Raw genomic sequence first — 16,766 nt, 5'->3', positions numbered from 1 at the left:
ATGGACAGAGACTAGGAATGGGGCCAGCCTGTCTGCCCTGCCCTACTGTCTGCATGAGTCTCCCCCCAGTGGTCCTACTGTGTGTGCCAGGCCCCTGGGCAGCCTCCCACCTTTGGCAGGGCCCTCTTTCTCCTCTCTGTCCCCTCTCCTCTCTCCTCTGCCTGGACCGAAGTGCCTTGTTCCCTTGGTGCTCAGCTTTGAATGAGACCACGTTGCTGGAGCACGATCTATCCATGCCCATCGCATGATGCTTGTGGCCCTGGTTTTCCAACAAGTGACCTGAGCCACTCCAGGTTACCCCTCCCATGGCATCTGTGTGGCCTCCAAGGTTCCTGAAGGGCAGACATCTTGGGCCATGGGCCTGAAGAGCCCTCAGTGGATGTGCTGGTTTTGTGGCCACCCAGTGGGCAAGAGGCTTCTGTTTAGGGGGCCTACAAACCTCGAACCCCAGCAGACACGCTTGATCACCTGTGATAGACGATCGTAAGGGGCAGGTGTCCTGGACTGAGAGGCAGGACCTCGTCTGCTACATCAGGTTATTGTGTGACCTGAGCAATCTGCTTCACTTTCAGGCCGGTTTTCTCATTGCAAGGACCCTGCTTGTCCATCTGAAGTTTAGTCCTCCACCCAAAACCCAGTGATTCTGCTTATGGATAGAGCAGATGATCTGGCCAGTGTCAAGATTAGCAGAATGGAGAGGCTCAGCTAACAGCCAGTCTTCTCCAGAATAAATATGCATCCATTTGCTCAACAAACAGCAAAGATTTGCTCTTGATGGAGCCTAGAACAAAATCATCCACACACTTGAGATGCTCACAAAGTCTGACTTTCAGGGATGCCAGCTGAGCGGACATTATGTTAGAAGAGTGATTTGGTCTTCCAAGGTTAGACATTGAGCAGGCCTCTCTGGTTAATGCCAAAAAGGAGCCAGTTGAACTTGACATTGGCTGGAGTTCAAGTGTTGCCATTTTATTTGTGCTGTGCTTCGAGGGGCCATCAGAGAATGAGGGCCAGAGGAAGGAAGAGGTGGAGACAGGACTGCCTGACCAGCCGCTGTCTCCTGACTGTGCTGTACAGGACAGAGGGGACTTTGCTGGACGTGAGAGAATGAGCAAGAGAATGAGCACATGATCCACTGCTCCTCCTGCTGTGAGACTCAACATCATCTCAGTGCCAAGCTTTCCCCAAATGACAGGTTGTGACCAAGTGATCCATAAGGTCTTCACACCTGCACAATAGCAATAAAATTCATCCAAGCCCCAGGCTTCAAATCTAAGACATCACCTAAGCCTGAAACTCAGTACATAGGAAAACTGAGGCTCAGAGAGGAAGGGAACGTGATTTGCCAGGATTACACGGGGAGACAGTCCTGTTCTAGCCACTGAACCCACTGAAGAATTCCATGTGGCCCCATCACGGGACCCCTGCCCCACAAAACCTCCAAGATGCCAGTTTCAGCTTCCACAGGGTGTGAAATGGAGCAGCCCATGCAGGGAGGAGGGAAAAAGCAACAGCAAAGTCTGCACGGCCGGCAAGGCTGCATGTCCCCGCTTTGGGCCATGGGGAAGGCTTTACCTCTGCAGGATGGTGACTCGGCACACTAGTAACTATTAATTCCGTGGCTGTAGAAAGCCAGACATCAATTTCAAAGGGACTCCCCCTCCAGTTTCGAGACAAGGACAGTTGGATGATGGAAAGATTCTACACTGAGACCAAACATACATCAAGCCGGTTTTGGCAGCGTCTGGAATCCAGGCTGCACTTGAGGCCAGCTCAGCCCCTCCGCCAGGCTCTAACATGTTGCCAGTCTCTCCCCAGTCCCTGTGCTTGACGAAGGGACAGCCCGAGTAGACAGAGGAGATGAATTCCAGGAATTTGATCTTTCAACACCCAAGGCTCTGGAGCCTGGGGGAGAGAAATTCTTTCCTGTGTCTTTAAGCAGCTTCCATGTTTCTCAGCGCCAAGCAGGACAGCCCTAGATTTTCTGATCTCTTCTCATTCACTCATCTACCAACAAAAAGGCAGGGAGCACCAACTGTGTGACAGGCCACTGCAGCCCAGAACCCTCCTGTCCTGGGGCCTCCGCACCTCCCATCTCAGGGCACACACTGCCCCATCTTGCACCTGCCTCTGTTGTGTCTCATTCTCCACCCAGACCATCAGTGTTCATGGGCAGAGACACAATAGGGTCCTTGGAGATGATCAGGTTAAGATGAGGTCGCCTGGTACGGTGGTTCACGCCTGTAATCTCAGCACTTTGGGAGGCCGAGGCGGGTGCATCAAGAGGTCAGGAGTTCAAGACCAGCCTGGCCAACATGGTGAAACCCTGTCTGTACTAAAAATACAAAAATTAGCCAGTGTGGTGGTGGGTGCCTGTAATCCCAGCTACTCGGGAAGTTGAGGCAGAAGAATTGCTTGAACCCAGGAGGCAGAGGTTGCAGTGAGCTGAGATCATGCCATTAACTCCAAAGGTTAGTGGGGTTACTGGTTAGTGCCCACTCCAGACTGGGCAACAGAGCAAGACTCTGTCTCAGAAAAAAAAAAAAAAAAGAGGTTATGAGGTGGGTCCTGATCAGACACTGTTGTGTCCTTATGAAAGGCCGGGTCTGGACACAGACAGCCTCCTGGGAGAGCCCTACACGACGATAAAGGCAGAAATCAGAATGATGCCTCTACCAGCCGACCGAAGTCACAGATCACCAGAAGCCAGGAGACTGGCCTCGGACAGAGCAGGACAGAGCCAGCCCTGCCGAACCCTCTATCTCAGAGCCCCAGCCTCCAGAACTGCAGGACAACAACCATCTATTATTACACTGCCCAGTGTGCGCTGCTTTGCGATGGCAGCTGATATGGTTTGGCCGTGTCCCCACCCAAATCTCATCTTGAATTGTAGTTCCCATAATCCCCATATGTCATGGGAGGGACCCAGCGGGAGGTGACTGAATCACACAGGGGTTTTCCTTATGCTATTCTCGTGATAGTGAGTGGATTCTCACAAGATCTGATGGTTTTATAAAGGGCTCTTCTCCCTTTGCTTGGCACTTTTTCCCTGGCCCTGTGAAGAAGGTGCCTTGCTTTCCCTTCCCCTTCCGCCATGATTGTAAGTTTCCTGGGGCTTCCCAGCCAGACAGAACTGTGAGTCAATTAAACCTCTTTCCTTGGCCGGGCGCGGTGGGTCATGCCTCTAATTTTAGCACTTTGGGAGGCCAAGGTGGGCAGATCACCTGAGGTCAGGAGTTCGAGACCAGCCTGGCTAACGTGGCGAAACCCCGTCTCTACTAAAAACACAAAAATTAGCTGGGCATGGTGGTGCACACCTGTAATCCCAGCTGTTTGGGAAGCTGAGGCAGGAAAATCACTTGAACCCAGGAGGTAGAGGTTGCAGTGAGCTGAGATCAATCAAGCCACTGCACTCCAGCCTGGGCAACAGAGAGAGACTCCATCTCAAAAAAAAAAGGAAAGAAAAAAAAAAAGAAAACATCTTTGCTTTATAAATTACACAGTCTCAGGTATTTCTTCATAGCAGCGTGAGAATGGACTAATACAGCAGCCTTAGCAAGTGAGTAGAGATTTGGGTGGAAATTTGGTGGGAACGAGTGCTAGTTGAACGTGTACAATGAGATAAGCCAACATCTTGCCTTTGAGGTAGGAGTCAGGTGAGGCTGATGGCCACTCGTGCTGAGCATTTTGTACATAGCAGACAGACATCCTCTCACGCTTCCGTGTCTGCTCACCTGCCCCTGCTCAGCAGTCACTAGCACTGCCCTCTACTTTGACACGAGAAGAAGGGACATGGCTGGGTGGTTTGCTGGGGCTGGCTGTGGGACGTGAGCCCAGGTGGCCTGACTCCAGAGCCCAAATTCCTAAATGACAAGTTCTCCTATACTGCCAGGAGGTGTGTGCCCCCCAGCTCTGCCTTTCACTGGCTGTGCTGTTTAAACACAACTCTGTGAGACTCGGTTTTCCCATCTACGAAATGGAGTCTTCCTCGAAGAAGAGGTAAGGAAAGGAGCCAGGTCGGGGGCGTGCCCAGGACTGAACCTGCAGAGGTGACTTCCTTGGGGGACAAATAGGACAAGGACATGTGTACTGATGGTTCTCAGACAGGTGGACCATGCTGAGGGCCACCTGAGTCAGACAGAGAGAGGGCAGAGGAGTGTGCGTGCCACCTGCATGGGTGCCATCACACTGTCACCCCTGGCAGGGGAGAGCTGGGATGTGGACACTGTCACCACATCCTGAGTCTGAAATCCAGCGGGTGTCCAAGCGAGCCCCAGGGAAAGGGTCACCCATCGCCATGCTCAGGAGAAGTCAGTGCTTGGGCTTGTCCCCTGGACCTTGGGGTGCTGGGTGCTGCAGGTCCCTGCCCTGCCACAGACTTTGGAGGGAAGAGTGAGAGCCCCTCCAGCTGGTCACCCTGGTCCCACTCACGTGGCCAGAGACAGTGCAGGAGGGTGGGAGCAGTGATGGGGAACAAGCTTGTATAAAGGCCTACCCTTCGGCCGCCTATCCGCACAGTTCCCCAGCTCACCACACACACTAGGCGTTTCACCGGCTCCTGTCCCACCATGTCATCATGGCCTTGGTCCCCACTGAACAGAGCCACCTGGAGAGAGCAGACTCCCCTGTTCCCCACTTTCGCCCCGGCTGTGCTTCTCCCTGCCCTGAGCAATCCGCCCCCTCCACTGACATGGGGTGTCCGTCCCGTGCACATCCGTTAGGGCACATACCCCAGCCTGGAAAGGACAGAGGCCCTCAGGAGCGAGGCCAGGAGCCCCACGGCATTTGAGGCTCTCCGCACTGGGCCTGCCTGGCCTCCCAGCTTCCACCGCCTCCATTGCTGGCGGGGACCTTCCCGTCACGCCACGCACAACCCCCACGCGCGGCCAGGCTCCCCCCAGGCCTTTGTGCACAGTTTCTTCTGCCAGAAATGCTCTTCCCACCCTTCCCCACCCACAGAAGCCCAGCTCTCGGTTCAAGCGTTCTTCAACATACCCCGCTGCTGTGGCTCCCCCAGGGCCCCAGGGCCCGGCCTCTGTCTCACCCTCCTGCACCAGAGCTCTACTCTGGACGTGGAAGTCAGATGAATTCCCTAAAATATGCCAAAGAGCTTGCTTCTGTCCTGCGCGAAAACCAGCCGTGGCTCCCATGCGTGCAGGAAACCCCATCTCCTCACCTGGCCTCCACGCCCTGTGCCTCTGTGCCTGCCACCGTCCCCTCTCACACCCTCGTCTTGTTCTCCTCCTTCTTTGGGGCTGGACACACCTGGGTTTACATTTCTGTTCCCATGTGACCATGGACATGCCACCCACACTCACTGAACTGGGCCTTTCTTTTTTTTTTTCCTTTTTTTTTTGAGACAGGGTCTCACTCTGTCATCCAGGCTGGAGTGCAGTGGCACAGTCACAGCTCACTGCAGCCTTGACTTCCCAGGTTCAAGCAATCCTCCCACCTCAGCCTCCTGAGTGCTGGGGCTACAGGCATACGCCACCATGCCCAGCTAAGTTTTTGGATTTTTTGTAGAGATGGGGTTTCACTATGTTGTGAATTGGGACTTTTTAAGTTTCCTCGCAGCTCTGAGGTTCTCATGCAGGAGGAGACGCCAAGTTGGGAACATCTGTTCAAGGGGTCACCAGGCCACTTGGAAAAGGAGTCTCCCCGAGTCGGCCCCCCATGAACATCTGCAGAGGACTCATGTGCGACCCTGCAGTTTGATCTACATAAACCGCTAACCTTTGGAGTCTTAGAGAGGATTAAAATAGGAAACCATCTCTGCCTCCCACACGGGGTAGACAGTTTTCACAGTTCACACAGCTCTTTGGCTCAGAGATCCGGGACTGCCGTTCCAGCATTTTCAGACATGACGATCAATACTTTAAAAATGGATTAAAAGGAAAGGTGAACAGCGATGACAGCAGGATGTCTGGTTACCAAGGCCTTCACCTGCCTGCCGGTATATCTCCTTTTGCTTCTGAAAAAGCCCAGAGTGGGACCTGCACAGACACACACAAGCACACACACATGCCCACACATGCCAGCATACACAAACACACATGCTCACACATGCCAGCACACACACACAAACACACATGCTCACACATGCCAGCACACACACACACACAAGCACACACACACACAAGCACACACACATGCCTGCACATGCCAGCACACACACACACACAAGCACACACACATGCCAGCACACACACACACACATGCCCACACATGCCAGCACACACACACACGCCCACACATGCCAACACACACACACACACACACATGCCCACACATGCCAGCACACACACACACACAAGCACACACACATGCCCGCACATGCCAGCACACACACACACATGCTCACACACGCCCACACATGCCAGCACACAGACACGCACGCATGGACGCTACTCACCGGGTGAGTTTTCTGCGAGGCCAGCAGAACTTGAGCTCTGGGGCTCCTCACTTGCAGGGCCTCTTCTAAGGTCTAGAAGGAGAAGAGGGTTGTGGACATAGAGAAACAGCCAAAGTCAAGGCTGGTAAGTTAGGAAAAGTCAAATCCAAGAGGAGACCAGGGCCAGGGCGAGGCTTTCTATGACAACACCTGCGAGGAGAAGGGACAATTCAGGTGGCTCCACATTTGGGCACAGAGTTGGTCCCGAGAGATACCCTTGAGGTCACCCATCCCCACCTTTGTACAGATGAGGAAATCCAGGCCCAGCGAAGCAGCAGCCCGCTGTCCTTACCCCTGTGGCCTTTTCTTCGGGCTACCAGCTGGCGTAGGAAGGACATGAAGGCTTGGCCTCTGGTTCACCCAGAACAATGAGCTCCAGGAAGCGGCATTTGTTCATTGGACGAATATTGATTGAGCTCCTCTGTGCCAGAACCCCAGCTAGGTCCTTCGGGTTTGCAAGGTGCAGTCTCTGTCCCTAGTGAGCTCCTGGCAGTGCTGAGCGGACAGCAGGGCAGGAGGCCATTCAGGAAGGGGATGCTGGAGGTGAGGGGTGAGAGCTTCCAGGAGCCACAAGTGGCTTGGCAAGGCTAGAGCCCCGGGGGTGGGGGAGCCAGCCGCTCAGCACTCGCTGACACTTGCCTGAGAGTCGGGGTGGGCTCCTGGCATCAAAGCCGCCTCTCCTGGAGCTCCTGGCTCTGAGAACCCAGACGAGGAACCTCCCTCAGTTCCTATCTAACAGTTTGCTTTCTGGGCAACCTTTCCCGTCTCCGAGTTACATGCTCGGAGGAGACTTCAGAGTGTCGCGCTGACATTTCAACTTCTCCAAGCTGCTTGTCACCTCCGTGTTTTATTTCTATGCAGCATGTAAGAGGGCGGTATCTGGCCAGCGTGGAGCCCAGTGAACGGGTCTGGCCTTTTCCCATGGAACATTTGAAAGGTTCTTGGCAGGATCCTGAATACCTATCAGAGGGGGCTGCTGAGCCCACTGGAAAAGCTCCAGGGAGAGGGAAGAGAGTTCCAGAAACCAAGGAGACTTTCTGAACCTCCAATCTAAGGAAAGCACCTGCTGGCGGGTTCCACCGACCAGGGGTTACAGGAAGGCAGGCTTGTAAACCTATGAAAGGCAACCTGCCCATCAGAAGCGGTGTGATTTAGGGGATAGCGGTGGGACCTGGAGCCAGAGGACCTGTGTTCCAGTCCCAGCTCCCAGTTCTCCCTCTTTCTGGCTGTGTGAGGCTGGTCTGCTTGCTGACCATGTCTGGGCTCCAATCTTGTTCTCTACATATGCGGGATAATAATAAATAGCTCATGGGGGTCCCTGGCCTTTGTAAAATGTCCATGCTTTTTAAAATAAAAAAACACCATCTGTACAGGAGGGATTACTGCTGTCGTTAATAACAGACATGATGAAAGGAAGATCCTGAATCCCTGAGTCACCAGCAGGAGCAGAACTGCCCGCTAAGCTCAACGGCTCACTCAGGACCAACGCAGATAATGCCACTCTGCGTCTTCATTAAGCCACTACATTTGGGGAGCATCTTTGTAAGCAAAGCTCAGCCTTCCCAGTACGCACACATGTTCCTTTGTTATTCACCTTCCCAGGGTAGGGCTGCAGCCCCCGAGTGTGCCATTGTGTGCGTGATGCCAACGATAATAGCAAGTCAGCTGTGCAGCAAGCAGGTCGCCAGTGATTCTGGAGGAAGTATCACTGGCGTGAAAGTAAAGACTTTCACGTTGAGCTGTGTGGAAAAGGATGGGGGCTCATAGGAGTATCATATGGGGTCAACGGAGAGTTTTCAGAAAGTTCTTATGTTTATTACAATATTAATGAGAGGCCGGGCACGGTAGCTCACACCTGTAATCTCAGCACTTTGAGAGGCAGAGAAGGAAGGATTGCTTGAGCCCTGGAGTTGGAGACCAGCCTGGGCAACATAGTGAAACCCTGTCTCTACAAAGAATTAAAATTTAAAAATTAGCTGGGCCTGGTGGTGCATCCCTGTGTTCCATGGGAGGCTGAAGTGGGAGGATCTCCTGACCCAGGAGGTCGCGGCTGCCGTGAGCTGTGATTGTGCCACTGCGCTCCAGCCTGGGCAACAGAGCGAGACCTTGTCTAAATAAATAAATAGATAAATAAGAATATGAGTGGGAAGGAGCCAGATGTTGTGGGGAGAAGAAGACAAACATGTAGGAAGGGAGGCCTTGATGGAATATAAGGTCCCTAGCAAGGGCGAGAGACAGGACTTAGTATGCAGATAGAGGGATCGATCACTTGTAGGAGAGTGGACGCCTCTCAAGTAATTGCTGTGAATATTTAATAACATAAACCGTGTCAAGTACTTAGCACAGCGGCCAGCGCTTAGGAAAAAGTATCTGATGTTAAATGATATCATTTGAGACTTAGAATAAATGTTCATTTTGATTAAATGCCTTTAGGCATCTTTGAGATAATCAAGTATGTTTTTTCTTATGTAATTTATGGATGTGATTTCTTATACTAATAGATTTTCTTTAACATTAAACCGATCTTACATTCCTGAGACAAAGGTTACTGGACTTTGATGAATAATTAACATGCTATTGAATTTGACTGGTAAGTGTTTTATTTAGAAATTTTATATCTATGTTCATAGGTGAGATGGGTCCATCATTATATTCAAGGGTTAGCTTTGGTAGATTTTTTGGTGATGAGCTTATTTTAACTTTGCAAGATTATTTGGGTCGTTGATCTTTCCTTTTTTTTTTTTTTTTTTTTTTTTTTTGACAGTCTGTCTCTGTTGCCCAGGCTGGAGTGCAGCGGCGCCATCGGGCTCACTACAAGCTCCGCCTCCCAGGTTCAAGCAATTCTCCTGCCTCAGCCTCCCGTGTAGCTGGGACTACAGGTGCCCGCCACCACGCCCAGCTAATTTTTTTGTATTTTCAGTAGAGACAGGGTTTCACTGTGTTAGCCAGGATGGTCTCGATCTCCTGACCTTGTGATCTGCCCGCCTCGGCCTCCCAAAGTGCTGGGATTATAGGCGTGAGCCACCGCGTCTGGCCCTGGGTCATTGATCTTTTCTACGCTGTGGAAGAGTTATTTATATTTATATTTATATATATATACACACACATACACACACATACATATATATACACACACACACACTCTGTTCCTTGAATATTCTAAAAAACCTATATTTAAAACTACTTGAGAGTCAGAGGAGACAAGAAGAAACAAACTATCTGGTCTGCAACCTTCTTTTGAAAACATTTTCATGAAAATTTTAGTGAGTTATATAATTATTACAGTTTTTTGTATCTTCTCAAGTTTGTTGTTGTTGTTGTTGTTGTTGTTGTTTTTGAGACAGCATCTTGCTCTGTTGCCAGACTGGAGTGCAGCAGCACGATCTCGGCTCACTGCAACCTCCACCTCCTATGTTCAAGCGATTCTCCTGCCTCAACCTCCCGAGTTGAGGACTACAGGCACCCACCACCACACCCGGCTAATTTTTGTATTTTTAGGAGAGACGGAGTTTCGCCATGTTGGCAGGCTGGTCTGGAACTCCTGACCTCAGGTGATCTGCCCGCCTCAGCCTCCCAAAGTTCTGGGATTGCAGGCGTGGGCCACCGCGACCAGCCTAAATCATACACGTTTTAGCTTTCTCTTTGGTAAACAACGCATTTAATACTATGACTCTGTCTTGAGTAATGGCTTTATCCTTATTTTATTTTCATTACTTTCCAAATATTCTGTAGATTGTATTTTGTTCCTCTGTGTTTCAGTAGTTAAGAAGGCTTTTTTAAAAAAATTAGTTATTATGGTTTAATTTTATTTTGATCAGAAAATGTGATCTGTGCAATATAAGTTTTTTGGAACACAATAGGATGTTCATGACAAGTGTATCCTCGGTTCTGGTCAGTGTCCCATGGATGCTTCAAAATAAGGTGAAAATGAGGTGCATTATTTACTTGTGTATTCAAAAGAAGACACGTTATTGATTACACCATAAAATCTCCATTACCTTATTTTTTTATCAGTTGATTTCTCATTGCTTAAAAATGATGTGTCGGCTGAGCACGGTGGCTCATGCCTATAATCCCAGCACTTTGGGAGGCTGAGGTGGACGGATCACCTGAAGTCAGGAGTTGAAGACGAGCCTGACCAACATCGAGAAACCCCATCTCTACTAAAAGAATTACAAAATTAGCTGGGCGTGGTGGTGCAGGCCTGTAGTCCCCACTACTCGGGAGGCTGAGGCAGGAGAATCTCGAACCCGGGAGGCGGAGGTTGTGGTGAGCTGAGATCGCACCACTATACTCCAGTCTGGGCAACAAGAGTGAAACTCCATCTCAAAAAAAAACCGATGTGTCCAAGCTCTCCCTACAAGGAATTTCTATCACTTACTCCAAATATTTCTAACAGTTTTGCCTTACAAAGTCTGAGGTTAAGTATTATACCCACATGGTAGATTAGACTTTTATTTCATTCACCAGACCTTTTTTGCCTTGTGGTTGGAATCTACTTAATCTGTTAGTAACATTGAAAATCTTGGGGTTTTTTATTTAAATTTGGATTAGGCTGACATATACTTGCCTTGTGTGGGGGCAGGGTGCGTGCATGCATGCATGTGTGTGTGCAAGCACATGCGTGCATGCATGTGTGTGTGCATGTATGTGCATGCATGTGTGTGCGTGTGGTTTTTAGATATATATACCTGAGCCCCTTGTCTTTGTACTTCATGTGCTGTTTCCTCTTCCCAGAATGTTCCTACCTTCCACGATGATCTTCTCACCATCATCTCCTCTCATCACCTACTGTCTCCAGAGAGCATTACTCCATCTCAGTTCAGTGTTATTTCGATACTTGATCAAAGATCACCTCCTCCAAGAAGCCCTCTGACTTGCTCCTTCCTCTGAACCCAGAACTTTCTCCATCCTTCTCTGAAACACCAGCTACTTTGTAGGATAATGACTTTTAAAGGTTTTTTTTCCTATGACCAATATATTTCCAAATTAAAACTTAGTGTGTGGGATCTGTCCATAACAAGTGTGCTTTGGGAGGGGAAAAAACCAACTTGATGAGCTTGGAATTTTTCTGGAAAATCTTAGATATTTGGTTGCTAGACTATTCTTTCTCCACTAAGATAAAGCAAAACAAAATAGAGCTGGGCAGACCTGCTGAACTATTTACTACCTGGACAAGCCTACCACCTCCCGAGCCTCAAATTTACCATCTGTAAAATTAGGATAACAATGTTGTCATCGGAAGTACTTGGTAAGAGAAAGAGAGGCAGGAGTTAATGTGGTTATAATGAATGAGAATGGGCTTTGAAAATTACAAACTCTGTCAGCAGTAGATAATAAATCCCTTAGAAGTAGGTTCCACGAGTGTCTCCTCTTTGTGTACACTTAGTCCCCAATGTCCCTGTCATGGGGACTTGGAAAACCCCTCTATCTAGCCTAGCATTTCTGTCACCACCATATAACTCTTTTTCCTTCTTATGGAAAACAGATGGGATTAACAGATTGTAACTATTGTCTCTTGTTCTTAAGCAAGGTACACAAGGATCTGTGTGTCCCCTTACAGAAGACGGGCTCCATGGCTGCCACAGGGACAGGAACATACGAGGTCTGCAAATACCCTCAGACTTCCTCTCTGTTTAGAAATCAAGCTTGCCTGGTGTGTCAGTTAGAATCATGTTCAACCACATGTGACTGAAAACCCAAAATAACAGTGAGTCAAATACAAGAGAAACTTATTTCTTTTTCACATTGAAGAGATCCAGAAGTATGAAATACAGGACTGATACAAGAGGCCTTCAGGAACCTGGGCTCTTTCTAGCTTGCTGCACCATCACCGAGGAGTGACCCTCATGATCTAAGGTGGCTGCTAGAGTTCCAGCCATCACATCCATGGTCCAGGTAGCAGGAGAGAGGAAGGATCAAAGAAGGCCAAGCTCCTCCTTTTCAGAGATGACTTCCTGGAAGTTCCACAGGACACTTCTGCTTATACTTCCTTGGACAGAAGTTATTTACTTAGCTGCAAGGAAAACTAGGAGATCGATTTCTTCTTTTGATAGTTAAAGTGAGAGCTGAAAATCAAGGTGCTGAGATGGCCATCTAAGATCAGCTGGCAGGAGAAGATTCCAGGGACTTCCTAGCGGGAAAAGTATCGTAGAGCAAGAGATCTTGCCAGGTTAATCTTGATAGGTTTCTCAAGGCTGGGCTTGTTTCTGGAATAGTCCGATTTAACCACCCTACCACACACACACACAAAGGATAATCTAAAAAGCTGGTTCGCAGCGCATCCTGCTGTGGGACCGTCCTTCTCTAGTAACCGTTTTGAAGACCTCCAGCTTCAAGGGGGAGTGCCTGAGTGACATTTAGTGGGAACATGGGGGCCAGTGCCTAGGCTCCATCTGCACCCGGAGTTCTTGGATTGTGCCCAGAGATGAGGGGCCCTGAAGCTGATTAGTTTAACTACTAAAAGAGATGTGTGTCCATTTTGTATCCTGAGCTGCTGGAAGAGAAAGCATCAGCTGTCTAAGGAAGTACTGAACTTGGTATGAATGTTCCTAGGGTCTGAGTTCCTTGTTTTCTGGGGAATCCTCACCGAAGGGCATGATGGGGCAAACTAGGACCCATTTGCAGATGTGAATCCTTCACACCAGCATGACACTCATCCTAGATGTGAAAACATCCCATGCCCTAAACCACAAAACCCGGATGGGCACTTAAAGGTCACACGTGTGCACACACGTGCACGCGCACACACACACACACACAGATGAAGACTGAGGCCAGAGAGGGAAGGACTTGGCCAAGGTGGCAGAGCAATGGAATTGATCATTAGGAGCCCAAGAGGGAGATAATAATGAGAGCATCTCAGAGCTACAAATGTGGGAAATGAACTCCTGCAGCCATTCGACCAGGAAGATGGTGGGAGATCGTTCTTCCCAAAGACAGATAAGCCAGTCCCCAAGGAAGCAGGGCCCATCAAGGATATCCTGATGACTGTCACGCCAAGAGCCTTGCTCCAACCCCTGGAGCCCCCCTCCTAATTCAGCAAACGAGGAAAATGGCAGAAAAGCAAATGCGGCCACCAGAGCAGAAGGCATGAGGAGGTGGAACCAGGTGCTCCCATGATTGATGGGCAAATCAATTTGTCCTGGGAAAAAAAGTGCCAAACCAAGTGTCCCGAAGTCCTCCGTGTCTGTTCTGAGGGAACAGAGATGGAGCTGAACATGCAGGCTGATGGAAGGAAGAGTGACTGGCACCCAAGGACTGGACCCTAGAAACCTGAGGAATCTTGGCCAGGTCAATGATTATCCCTTCGAGTCTGTGCCCCCATCTGTGACATAAAGCCTCTGGACTATCTGATCTTAAAGTGCCATCCAGCTCTGAGTGTCATCCTCTCTGCAGAGAAGTCAGCAGGGATGGGCATGAGCCAAACGGGAAGGACGAGGAAGAAGGCATCCGGGATGGCTGTGCATCTGAACCTCAGGCTCCATCTCCAAGGAGCCGGATCTTCTCTCCATGCCTCTGTTTCCTCATCAGCAAAATGAAAAGGAAAGTCCCCACCCTGATTACCTCACAGAATTACCTTAGGATCTGAGCATAATGCTTTACCAACTGTCAGACGCTAAGCACAGGCACAGGTGGGCTTTTCTTAAAATTGCGCTTTCAGTTAATTGGATAGAGAATCAAGAGATGCAGACTCCAGTCTTGTGATCATAGAGGAGTCACTTTTCTCTGGCCTCGGCGTCTCCTTGTTCCTATGGGAGGCTGGACCACCGGATGATCCCGAAGACTCCTTGAAGCTCGTGTGTTGTCATTTCCATGAACCAGATAGGCTCTCACCTGAGCCTCAAATGCTGTGGAAGGCTGGTAGGGCTGGTGCTGGAGTCCCAGGTGCTCTGATCGCAGAGTGGCCATGGTGAGGCGCTGATGCTTCCAGCTCCCTTTCTCAGACTCCACAGTGGTAGTGGGGGAAGATAGGAGAGGGTTTGCTGTGTCGTAGTATTTAGGATTGCCCACTAAGCCTTTGCATTTGTGTTTTATTTGACTCTAAGTGCCATGTGATGAATAAATGTTCCCAGAGGAGGCATCTGTCTTACTCATTCTGGCTGTAGCTCATGTATGTGTCCATCTTGGCCCGCTTGAATTGTAAATCATTTTAGGTAGGTGGAAAGAAGTGGATCCTAAGCCATCTGTCCATTTTAACTCCAGCACCCTCTTTAATCATGGTATTTTCAATGTTTATGTTTAAATTAAATTTAATTTATTTAATTGACAAATAACAATTGTACATACTCGTGGGGTACATAGGGATGTTCTGATGCATATGATGTGGAGTGATCACATCAGGATAATTAACACAGCCATCACCTCAAGCGTTTATCATTTCCTTGTGTTGGTAACGTTCAATATCCTCCTTCTAGCTATTTGAAACTACACAATGTATTACTGGGTTTTTGTGTTGTGTTGTTTTGTTTTGTTTGAGACAAGGTCTCACTCTATCACCCAGGCTGGTGTGCAGTGGCATAATCATGGCTCACTGCAGCCTCAACCTCCTGAGCTCAAGAGATCCTCCCACCTCAGCCTCCTGAGTAGGTGAGGCTACAGGCATGTGCCACCATGCCTGGCTAATCTTTATATTTTTGTAGAAATGGGGTTTCAACATGTTGCCCAGGCTGGTCTCAAACTCCTAAGCTTAAGAGATCTGCCTACCTCAGCCTCCCAAAGTGCTGGGACTACAGGCGTGAGCCGCCACACCTGGCCAAAGTATTATGGTTAACTGTAGTCATCCCCCATTGCTCTAGGATGCTAGAACTTGTTCCTCCTAACTAGCTGTGATTTTGTATCCTTTAACAAATCTCCCCCATCCCTCCCTTTCCCCTAACCATTGTATTCTTTTAACTCATGAAGACTGTCCTCTAGGGGGATGATGCAAAACAAGACTTCGTAGAATACTGTGGAATTTTGTCAGGGTTTCATAACCTTGGCTATTGTCCTACGGAATGTGATGGGGCTCTACGCAATGTCCTGGGCAACACTGATGGGGTTCCAGGAAGGCTGGTGAGGGATCACCAACCATTTCACAAGCTGGGGGAGTGTTCCCACGAGATCTCAGATGAGAACTGGATGGGGAAGCCAAGAAGACCAAGGCTTGTGAATAAGGTGGATGCAGGGGGCAGCCAGGGTGGGGCTCAGAGTTGGCCAGGCCCAGACCCGATACACAGGAGAAACTCAGTTGAGTTGTAGGTGCAGACAGTAGAGTAGGCTCAAAGTGGAGAGGGAGGGACCAGAGCATTCTAGAAGACAGTGAAGGAAGGGGCTCTGCCAGGCCAGGGCAGAGGCAAGGGCAGAAGATCCAGGAAGCACTTGTTCCCAAAAACAACAGAAGACCTCCCTGGAGACTAACAGAATGAGCACTTGGATCTGGACAGCTCGCTACACAAAGGAAAAAGACGATGATTACGTTCCTGCCACATCTATCTCCTCATGCCACTCTTCATTCTTATTCTTTCAACCTGCAACCCCCACCACAAGTCACAGGCCAGTCACCCCCTCCTCCCACCTCTTCCCGCCCTAGAAAGCCGGTTCTGCACAGAGGCCTCATGGTCAGGTGGCAGCACGAAGACCATCATGAAGGTGACAGTGGGGCCAGGACGCCACTCCATATTCCAAGGGACTGAATGGATTCCATTTCAACCATGTTCCAGCCTCGCAAATACATGCTTCCAACTTTCATCAGCCTGGCCACATCATCCACAGCAGCACCCACTAATTATATGTATCTTAGCTTAAAAATCCCAGAGAGCAAATCAAATATTCTCCTTAAATGTTATTGTGTTTAGTAGACTTCTTCTTCCCCAGAAACATGAGGTTCCTGCTGGTGGTAGTGGTGGTGGTGGTGGTGGTGGTCATGGTGGTGGTGGTGGTCATGGTGGTGGTCGTGGTGGTGGTGGAGATGAGTTAAGCCAAAAGGGAACCAATGGCCCTTATCCTAAATCCCTACCAGACTGAGACCTGGGGAACAGGGGCAGCCCCTGCTTCCTCACTGGGTCCCAAGATGACCCACACAAGACCTTGAAGGCTGTTGCAGGCACCACAGATACATTCATTTAATGAGCTAATGTGAGCCCTAGGTTACAGTTTCTTGCTCCTAACTCCTAATGTGGACACACAGCCCCCCACAAAGTCACCCTGCTACACACAGGCATACGCACACCACACACGCCCTCCAGCCCACAGACCTTTTGGACTTCCCCAGAAGGGTCTCACATAGACTTAGGCACAAAAACAACAGCTGTGGGTAGCCATGGGTGTCCCCACC

General features: G+C 49.6%; 1 long non-coding RNA gene across 1 annotated transcript; it reads left to right on the top strand.

Moving 5' to 3' along the window:
- Window positions 1-15,363: 15,363 nt before the first annotated feature.
- LOC103886489 lies at window positions 15,364-16,277 on the top strand. The gene is made up of 2 exons (XR_650113.3): window positions 15,364-15,607; window positions 16,023-16,277. It is a non-coding gene; the product is annotated as an uncharacterized LOC103886489 (long non-coding RNA).
- Window positions 16,278-16,766: the final 489 nt, after the last annotated feature.

This window comes from Papio anubis, chromosome 7 (genome assembly GCF_008728515.1).
Source record: "Papio anubis isolate 15944 chromosome 7, Panubis1.0, whole genome shotgun sequence".
NCBI lineage: Eukaryota > Metazoa > Chordata > Mammalia > Primates > Cercopithecidae > Papio > Papio anubis.
Note: the sequence above shows the minus strand (reverse complement) of the source record. Positions and strands in the feature narration are given on the sequence as shown.